This window comes from Patiria miniata, unplaced genomic scaffold, assembly GCF_015706575.1.
Source record: "Patiria miniata isolate m_02_andy unplaced genomic scaffold, ASM1570657v1 HiC_scaffold_10, whole genome shotgun sequence".
Taxonomy (NCBI): domain Eukaryota; kingdom Metazoa; phylum Echinodermata; class Asteroidea; order Valvatida; family Asterinidae; genus Patiria; species Patiria miniata.
The window spans coordinates 16,238,487-16,249,369 of record NW_024037048.1 but is presented as its reverse complement, the minus strand read 5'-3'; the positions used below and the strand labels follow the sequence as shown (position 1 = coordinate 16,249,369).

Genomic DNA, 10,883 nt, shown 5'->3' with positions numbered 1-10,883 from the left:
ATGCAAGATGCAAGATAGCAGGTTGATCTCCAATGGGCAGCAGACATGGAAAGAATGTTGCAACCTGACGCCACTTCAGCGTTACAAAGTCTATGGTGAGTCAAGAAAATTGAAGTATTTCCTAACATTGAAATTGGAAATGTTTCTTGTCCCAGATTCATGTCTTATCATCATTTTTGCAATGACTGTCCTTCATTGAGATGATATATGAAGAAAACGGTAGAGTCATATTCTTTTTTTTTGGCCTAATAGAGAGTCGGGAACTAGGACAGCTTTTATGGGCGGAAACCAGTTCAAGCTAGTTCCCGATTGTCTTATACCATTTGAAATCCACTTGTGTTCACAAGCGAGATCCAGTCTACTCATTATCATAATCGATGCTTCGCGCTCGGTAACGGAATCGCACTCGGGATATGGGGACCATTGAATGTACGCTGGGCATGAAGACTACATCACGTCGTTCAAACATTAACACGAGTCGGAAATTTAACGTGTTCATGATCGCGAGGGGAGCTCTCAGAATTGAACGGGAAATTTCACTTTTCTTCCGGATCGTAAATAAACTTCAGTACAACCATCTTAATCATCGATGTCTATTTGTACCTCAGGTGGCCTATCTAGTAATTGGGAGGCCATTTTGAGGGTGAAATCTGAATGTTAAAAAGACGATAAGTTGGGTCCAAGCATGGTCCAAGTTACTTGGACTACTGTAAGTGTAGTCCGAAAACTTGGGACTCTCAATACTGTGTATGAGAGTCCTAAAACTTATGGTATTGAAAACATGCAAAGCAAGAAAAAAGACTGGCACCTGAAACAACCAGTCCAACACAGCTTCAGTACTGCATCAATCAACCATGCCAAAAGAATTTAAGAAACATGTGGCATGAAGCGGGAACTAGTCTCAATTTACTACACATTTCTCCGTAGTCAAGCCACCAGACTATTGACACTGAATGAAGAGGTCAGTCTTTTCAAATAGTTGGACCATATGGTCATGATCGTTGGACATGTACCAGTCTAGTATGTAGTCCCATTTTGAAATCACTTGACTTCCCTCTCATGTGCAAAATATTGAAGAAAAATCTCCTTTAAAAATTGAATTGAGTATCCAAACTTGGTTGGTGAAATACTGAGGACATTTTCTTTGCCCGTTTTGTTTTGCACGTTTCAGAGCACTCCAGAGCCCTGTCTGCTGTAAGTGTAACTTAGCCCTAGTCCTAGCCCAGGTTGGACTCTGTTGTGTACACGCAACGGAGTCCAGGGTAAGAATCTCTCCTGCCATAGCGAAAAAAGTTTTAACACATGTAGTATTAGTAAATATTGCTTGACATTATTTATGCTTATTGAATTCTTTTCATTGTCTTTGGGTAATGTATTTTTTTTTTCATTAGAAAATTGACGTGACAGGTCACACAGTGGATGATTTGGTGAACAAGACAATAGAATACCTTCAGCCCAATCCAGGTAAGAACCAAAATTGAAACATCATTGACGCTAACCTTCCCAAATCCTCCAAAATCCTATTTGCAAAATGTAGGCTTTTGCAGGATTGAGGCTATATGGCAAAAATGTGTGCCTGATTTATGAGGATGCACTGTGTCAAGGTCTTGGGCCGGATCTTGTGATGTTCCCTGAGCTCAGGGAACCAGACTAGCTGGCTTGCATCCATTCACGGATGTGTAACCGCTTGCAAAAAAATGTGGACTAAATAAATTGGGTAAATTGGGGCACTATTTGGACAAATCAGATTCTTCCAATGATGGTCGGCCGACCATCTTTTGAAATCAATACAAAAATTCCACTTTTCTTAAAAATGACAGCACACCAGGTGCCATGATTTCACAGGATGTCTGAGACTGTCGTTCACCTACAGTCAAGTAAAGTATTTCATAATAATTTGGTAGTTTTGTTTGTTGATGTTTGCAAATGTCGTATATTACCTTTAATTGTAACCTTTGGAATAATTACGTTTGGGGTGACTATAGAACACCGGTTTGAATCAGGTCTAAGTATTCACTTCAAACAAACCAAATAGAGATAGATCCTCTATTTGTGTGCTGACCCTAATCAATCGTATTGTCTTTCCTGAACAGTCTCCAGAGCCATGAGCAAAGTCCGTGGTCAGAACAAGGGAGGAACCAAGCCTCAACAACCCGTAGGATTCCTGGGAGAAGTCATGCTGAAGAACGGCAGAGAATTAGGAGAAGATTCGACGTTTGGTGAGCAAGCTTCAAGATGTATTCTCTTTCCTTCTGTGGTAGACTGATCAAAAAGCTCTCAAAAAGGTGCTCTAATCAGTGTTCCAATCCACCAACATAGTACCATGAGTATTGTGTGATTTATGTAGGGCCCAGCACTTCAGATATGCAAGGCCAAGTGAAGAAATAAACCAGTTTCTCGTACCTGCCCGCTGCCTTTTATTTTTTTATTTTTTTTTTATTTATAAATGCATAGGCCTACATTTGCAATATACAGGTGAGTCAAAAAAGACGAAACCCAAATGGCAGGACCAATTTTTGAATGAAGTTTTGCCTGTAGCACTTTCCAAATCTAGGATATGAGAGCCCAATCAATGGGCTTTGTATTAACACAATAAAATCATTCCTGTGATAGGTATTATAAAAAGATGGATTTTGTTATGTTTTTGTTTTTGTTTGGATACAGGTACGGCGATGGTCCAGAGGGAAGAATCACTGAGGCAACTTTCTGAAGTCAAGGACGCCTTCGATCTGAACGTCAGACAGAACTTTTTGGATCCCCTGGATCATCTCAAGAACAAAGATCTGAAGGAGATCAACGTGAGTTCCATCTTACAAAATCTAACATCACCCATTATGCGGTTGATTCTGATAGAATCAGGACTGTGTTGCACAGCCACTTTCGGGGAAATTCAAGCACAAATTAGGGAAAATGGAAAAGCGTAAAGCCATGTCAGAATGAAGTGGCTACGGCTAATACATTAGTTGCACCTATGGAAGCAGATGAAGCCACTTCCCATGTGGGCTAGTGCTAGTCGTAGCCATGTCATTCAGACATGGCTTATGCTCACTAACAGAAGGGTTAAACAGGGTTACTGGAAATTACATTCTCATCTAGAGTAATCCGGCGAACAAAATTAGAAGCCATTTTTGAGGTCGCGCCACGACTACGTGCACGCGTTCTTAAAGACGAGGCTCGCAAATGTTTTGGTCGAAGGAGTCCGGAGTGCGCGATTCACGTGAGCCTAGTGCCTCCGCATTTATCCTGAGTTATCCTGTTCACAGACAAACCAAGGCCGATGAAAACATATACCTCACCTCATGGTGGAGAAAAAAAAAACAGACGGGAAACCGGGTTTTTTTTTTACTCTGTCTAATAATGCATTTCATAGACCATGCATTTCATAGACAATCTCAGCTCCCAGGGTATACTTAGCACAGCTGTTTAGTTTTGGTGGAAACAACAGAACAATAAAATGTTGTTTTTTATAGGTATCATTAAAAAAAAATAAAAATTGTTTTGGTTATTTTTTGGATACAGCTACGACGATGGTCGAGATGGGAGAATCACTGAGGCAACTTTCTGAAGTCAAGGACGCCTTCGATCTGAACGTCAGACAGAACTTCCTGGATCCCCCTGGATCATCTCAAGAACAAAGATCTGAAGGAGATCAACGTGAGTTCCATCTTACAGAATCTGACAGAATTTGGTTGATTTTGATAGAAGCAGGACTGTGTTGCACAGCCATTCAAGCACAAATTGTGGCCAATCTGGAAAAAAATTGATAGAAGACCAGTGATCGATTACTGGTTGATTTGGGTTGTAACTTATGCTGTGTACTTTGGGTCATTCGATAAATTTGGGGTCCACTTTTTTCCTGTCTCTGTTACATCTGACATCTGTGATTTTATAATTCTGATGCACTCCTTAATGCAGTCGTCCTCCAAGGGTGATTATGAATAGCAAACTACCTACACAACGAATACAAAATTGTTTAAAGTCATTCTTAACCCTAACTCCCTGGGCATTTTTGCGATGATGCTGCAAAATCCTCCAACTGCCTCCATGTCAAAATTGCATGCAGCCTCAATCCTGCAAAATCCTCCGTTATTTCTTGAATGTGATCCTTGGAGGGGTGACCACTGCCTCAATCCTGCCAAATCCTCCAGCAATCACTGTCAATATGTTGAGGCTGAGCCAGTGACATCCTGGAGCAGTGCGGAGGACTTCAAGTATAATTTATGCACAGCTGAGCATAAACAAACATAAGGCCCGGCCCAAGACCTTGACACACTGCATCCTGCAAAATCAGCCACACATTTTTGCCAATTAAACAGCCTCAATCCTGCAAAATCCTCCATTTTGCAAAGAGGATTTTGGAGGATTTGGGAAGGTTAGGGTTAATGCAGTCGTCCACCAAGAGTGATTATGTGAAGCAGACAACCTACCCAACAAATTGTTGAAGTCATTCTTAATGATACTTGAACGGCAAATGACATGTTCAGAGATAACAGGAACTCGAAAATTGTCACACTTTGACCCATAATTTATATAAGGAGCCTTACAGCAATGTGCAAATGTCTCTTGTCAAACAATAAGTTTATTTGTCTCCCCAATATTTGTTTTTTTCAGCACCATTGGAAGAAGTTGCAGGGGCGATGTCTTGACTTTGACTACAAAAAGAAAAAGCAAGCAAAAGGTAGGCGACAGATTATCTCAACTCCATCATATCAAATCATCTTACATTACTAAAATCATAACTAAAACAAAACTAACGTTAGACTTAAAAAGTTTTATTGTTAACATGACACTAAGTATATCATTATTAAGACAAGATAAGTTTTGCGGTAGCACCATGTGAATAAATCTCTTTTCTGAGTATGTGTGGTTCTGAAAAGAACCGGAGGGACTCAACGTTTCAAACAGTATGCTCTGCCCGTCGTCAGGAGAATGAGGGATTCCAATGATGATGCAATGTTATATAAGGATGGGTGCGGTGAGGCATGAGAAGGATGCAAACTGGTGAAGTTGTGGTGATGTGATGGAGTTCTTGAGGTAGGTGTTCATCGTCGCAGATGATGAACACCTACCTCAAGAACTCCATCACATCACCACAGCACTGCAGCGCAACGGATACCAGCCAAGTCAAGACACAAGACCCAAGAACCATTCCCGGCCGTAGGGTCTCCTATACCCAAAGCCAACTAGTTAGGGCCCCTAGTTCGATCACCCTCCCCTACTTAGGCACCACTTCTCATCACATCCAGCGCATCCTCCAAAAGCATGGAATTCGAGTCTTCCACACAGCCCCTCTGAAGATGCAGAACCTGCTGACTTCACACAAGGATCGGTGTGACCCTGAATGCAGACCAGGAGTGTACAAGATTCCATGTCAATGTGGCAAAGTGTATATCGGCGAGACTGGCAGGGACCTCCCCACCAGACTCAATGAACGCAAAGCCCATGGCAGGAAGGGAGACTTCAAGAAATCTTCCATTGTCAAACACTCCCACACCGAAGATCACCCGATCAACTGAAGCCAAGCAGAAATACTCAGTAGCATCGACCGCTGGTACCCCCGACGTATCAGAGAAGCCAACTATACCCCTGAGCTCCTTCCCCTTTGCCCCCTCACTGTGTACTGACACGCTCCAGTGATCATCCAGCATCCTTCAGTCAACTTGCATCCTGTCTCAGCTTCACCGGTTTCGAGCTTCACCAGTTTGCATCCTTCTCACGCCTCACCGCACCCATCCTTATAACATCGCATCATCGTTGGAATCCTTCATTCTCCTGATCGACGGGCAGAGCATACTGTTTGCAACGCTGAGTCCCTCCGGTTCTTTTCAGAACCACACATACTCAGAAAAGAGTTTTATTCACATGGTGCTACTGCCAAACTTATCTTGTCTTAGTATCTTTCACCATGCAAACCTTCAAATCTCATCCTATATCATTATTAATTGTCATACATTATGCCCCCAAAAAAGTGTCTGTGGAAAATAAAGTCTGATGTGGTTTGGGATTGGAATCATTTGCCCTTGAGCATTAAACCGAGGTCTTGCCGTGATGACTGATAGCCAGGCAAATGATTCCAATCCCAATTGCAGCCCTTTTCACAACATGCAGGATTTTACACAGCTTACTTAACACAGCACTGAAATTGATTAAGGCAAGGAACTTGGTCACAGTGTCCCAAAATGTTGTTGTGATCAATTGACAAGTGTGCAGTGATGCGTGACTGAAATTAAATGAAACTCATCGGGGTTGAGGCCAAGATAGGGAGTATCTGCACAATCAAACTTTTTCAAATTGGACTTCATGGTTTTGTAGTTATTTCAAAAATAGTCAGACGGACATTTCCTTTGGACATACTGGTATAATGCGTATAATATTTGTTTGCATTAAAAGAAAAACACAAATTGCATTTAAAATATACGAACACTGTCGTTTTCTGCTATGCTTCCGAGGCTTAATTGGCTTTGTGTTTTCCTTTGTTTCCTGATCTAAACCTTTCCCATAGACTTAGTGCACAAACTGGCGTTGGAGGACAATAGGAACTGTTGTTCGAGTACCGTATTTTGTGTACCGAAATGTGTACTCACAGTTGAGTACTTGAAGAAGACTTTGCGGGATGAATTTTGATGAACAGTTTGAGTAAAATGCAAGCAGGTCTTTAAAAAATTAAGTCAAAGTTGCAAAATGTATAACAAGATCATTAAACCAGATTTGTCCAGGTTTTTCGCAGCGCTAACGTTAGTCTTTTCCAAGACCTGGACACAATTTATTTAGAGCAAATGCATTCAAATTTTCTTTCCTGATTGGTTTCCGTCTAGATTGGTGGGTTGGGTAAGATCAAGACCAACACAATCATCAAGGAGCTCTCCAAACCCTGGATGCTGGATGAGGAAGGAGCCTGGAGACCAAACATTTCCTTGGAAGATCAGCAAGGAAGAAGTCACCATGCTCAAAGAGAAGGTAGAATCTCCTCCTTGCGCTCAAGCACCCCCCCCCCCCCTTCTATAGTGAAAACTATAGACGTGGAGGTCATCCCGGACCTGAACAAGAAGCCCAAGGAGTAGAGCCTGAGACGGTTCAAGGAGCTGTCCAAACCCTGGATGCTGGATGAGGAAGCAGGGGAGACCACGGAGAAGTTTCCTTGGAAGATCAGCAAGAAAGTAGTCACTACGCTCAACGAGAAGGTAGAATCTCCTTCTTGCACTCAAGCCCCCCCCCCCCCCCCCCTCCACAGAGAAAACTATAAACGAGGGCCATTTGGGCGCCATCGTGGCTTATAAATGCTGGTACCAAAATGAACGATATCCAGCATGAGTGAACCAGTGAAGTGTCCCTCATTCCGGCTTCTGCTTGTTTGACTATAAAGCGCCCTCTTTTGTCCATGCATGGAGACAATACACTTAGAGCTCTTCCCAGTATCCACTTTATACGGAAGATGGATAGTGCCACTCAATGAGTGTGAATACATTTTTTTGGTGCGTGTGAAAATATATTTTTTTTGCACACCGGCCGCCACTTATTATGTGGCGGCCGCCAGATAATAAGTGGCGGCCGCCACATAAGTCGTCATAATAAGTGGCGGCCGCTGTACAAAAAAATATTTTCACACGCACCAAAAAAATATATTCACACTCATTGAGTGGCACTATCTGTCTTCCATAACTTAACGCTTTGTCCCTGGTTTTTGTGATTTTAAGTCCAGTCTTGCAATATCTTTAATTGCGTCCAACCTTTGACATTCTGGTGGGTGATTTTTCAAAAATGAGTATTGATCACTTTCAGTGGAAATTGAACAACTCATAATTAGTTCATTTTCTTTGCCAAGTGGAACTCGACATATTAAACATCAATATTCCAGTCCATTTTCCACCTAAAATCTTTGGTCTTCTTCATAATTCCCTTCTAAAAAAAATCCTCCTAGCCAAGATAGTTAGTCTCTTCCATAAATTCCTTCTAAAAAATGTCCTTTTAGCCAAGATGGTTAGTCTTCTCCATAAATCCCTTCTAAAACAAATATCCTTCTAACCATGATGGTTCCTCTCCTCCATAATTCCCTTCTAAAAGATATTCTTCTAGCCAAGATGGTTAGTCTCCTCTGTAATTCCCTTCTAAAAAAATATCCTCCTAGCCAAGATGGTTAGTCTCCTCCATAATTCCCTTCTAAAAAATATCCCCCTAACCAAGATGATTAATCTACTCCATAATTAAAAGTATCCTCATTACCAATAATTATGGTCGTCTTCTCAGTAATTCGCTTAAAACAAGTCTGAGTCTTGCGCGTAACTTTGTACACACCTGTCCCAAGTTCTTTCCACTGACTATCCCTATTGCCGAGTATGATCTTTTATAAATAGTCATCATGCTCATTCAAAGGCATATTCATAGAAAGGTGGAAATCTCCTTGCTGCCACGGTGTCAGATTTAACGTTTGGTATACCGTGAGGTATATCTAGGTTGTGTTAACTTCAGGTTTACTCCGATCTTAACGATAACCAAGTTAACGATCATTAAATAACAATTGATTGTTTTTTTTCTTTTTCTGAAGGCTGGTACAAGGACAAGATTTTGCCCAAGATGGAGTTCTGTGCTGTTGGTTGGGTAAGATCCAAACCAACACAATAATCAAGGAGCTCCACAAACACTGGATGCTGGATGAGGAAGCAGCCTGGAGACTACGGAGAAGTTTCCTTGGAAGATCAGCAAGGAAGAAGTCACCACGCTCAAAGAGAAGGTAGAATCTCCTCCTTGGGATCAAGCCCTCCCCCCCCCCCCCCCCCACAGTGAAAACTATAAACTTTATATTTCTTTTTGTGCAAGTTGGTCAGTAGTGCAGAATGATTCACTTGTTAACTAATGCATGCAAAATAGAGAAAAAAGTTCAATGACTATCATCCCACCCAGGCTATAGAAATGTCAAACCCCAAAAACAGATATTACCTACCCTACGTACACAGTTGTTTTTTGTATGTAGTAGAAAACACCACACTTTTGGTTCTCGGTTGGCCTGATTATTTTATTATATGTTTCAGTGTCCAATTCATTTCATGGAGCCTTTCAGAGATCTCTCAGGTTATTCTGGATGGCTGCATGTCTAAAGAAACACATGCTTTATATAATGCTCTGTATAATTTTTGTTTGTGAAACCCCCCCCCTCCCAACCTCCGCCCCCACCTCCCACCACCCCCAGGCTTGATCCTACTCATCGATCACCTCATCTCCATGAAATCCACCTGGGAGAAATGCAAGCTGCGCGTCTTTGCCACCACGGGCAAGAAAGAGCAAATGGACAGGGAGAAGATGAACATGGCCAACATGCTCAGCAAGTTCCGCATCAACTGCTCGGACGTGGAGGTCATCCCGGACCTGAACAAGAAGCCCAAGGAGTAGAGCCTGAGACGGTTCAAGGAGCTGTCCAAACCCTGGATGCTGGATGAGGAAGCAGGCGAGACCACGGAGAAGTTTCCTTGGAAGATCAGCAAGGAGGAAGTCTTTACGCTCAACGAGAAGGTAGAATCTCCTCCTTGCGCTCAAGCACCCCCCCCCCCCCCCCCCTCCACAGAGAAAACTATAAACGAGGGACATTTGGGCGCCATCGTGACTTATAAATGCTGGTTCCATATACACGATAACTAGCATGAGTGAACCAGTGAAGTGTCCCTCATTCCGGCTTCTGCTTGTTTGACTATAAAGCGCCCTCTTTTGTCCATGCATGGAGGCAATACACTTAAAGCTTTCCCAGTATCCGCTTTACGCTAAGTCCCTGGTTTTTGTGATTTTAATTCCAGTCTTGCAACATCTATTAATTGGGTCCAACCTTTGACATTCTGGAGGCTGATTTTCAATAATGAGATTGATCACTTTCAATCCATTTTTCGTACAACTCTCAGTTCATTTGATTTGCCAAGTGCATGGAACTTGACTCTAGTAAACATCAATAAATCACAACATTTTTTCGCCTGAAATCTTTTTTTTTTCTTTCAGACCAACAGACAGATGCGGATCCGTGAATTGCTTCGCCAACATTCCCAGGAGGCTCAGCTCATTGTCATGTAAGTACAAACCGGCGATAATGGCCACTATCGGACAATTAACCTATCACGGTGGAATTGCGTCAACGCAGCTTGTAAAATATTGTCTAAACATGATATACAAATGGACGCAGAACGCCAAAATCTGAGACAAACAAAAGTTAACGTACAAAAATTCCATGAGCCGTTTCACGGATACCGCCATCTTTGAAATGGGGGGGGGGGGGGGGGGCATTACATTGAAAAGCCATGCCATCATTCTCAGCTACAGTTGCATGATGAGACGTATTTTCATTGTAATGCCTGCCCCCCCCCCCTCAAAAACAATAATTCAAAGATATGGCGGTATCCGCGAAACGGCTTATAGAGTTGTCTAAGGGGCGTGGTTAACTCGCAAACGGCGGTAGGTCAATGGGTGGCGCTTTTCATGGCGGCACAATTGCTGACGTTTACACGAAATACCAAAAATTCTTTAAAAGCCGCTGGCGAAACAAGAAACTTTTTAAACAAAACTAAGGACGCTTGTGTAAAAACTAAAAGTTACTTGTGTAAAAAGGGCACTATTTACAGAATACTGGGGGGGGGGGGGGGTGTTAACTGCTGGTGCAAAAAATGGGGGCGGGGTGAGCAATAGATCTAACAGTGCTTGTGACCCAGTCTGACTGAGCTACTGTGGTCACCTGATCAAAAGTGGTGATCTGATTGGCCAATGTGCACTGTTGATTGACATGCAGGAAGGGTCCATTATAACCTTTTCTTTGATTTCTTGCAGGAGTCTACCTATTCCCAGGAAGCGTACTTGTTCAGCTTACATGTACATGTGCTGGCTGGAGACATTATCCAAGGATATGCTGTCAG

The 10,883-nt window shown here is 42.4% G+C and overlaps 1 long non-coding RNA gene across 1 annotated transcript; it reads left to right on the top strand.

The window, feature by feature from the left end:
* Window positions 1–2,758: 2,758 nt before the first annotated feature.
* LOC119733958 lies at window positions 2,759–6,855 on the top strand. The gene is made up of 3 exons (XR_005271991.1): window positions 2,759–2,798; window positions 4,612–4,678; window positions 6,816–6,855. It is a non-coding gene; the product is annotated as an uncharacterized LOC119733958 (long non-coding RNA).
* Window positions 6,856–10,883: the final 4,028 nt, after the last annotated feature.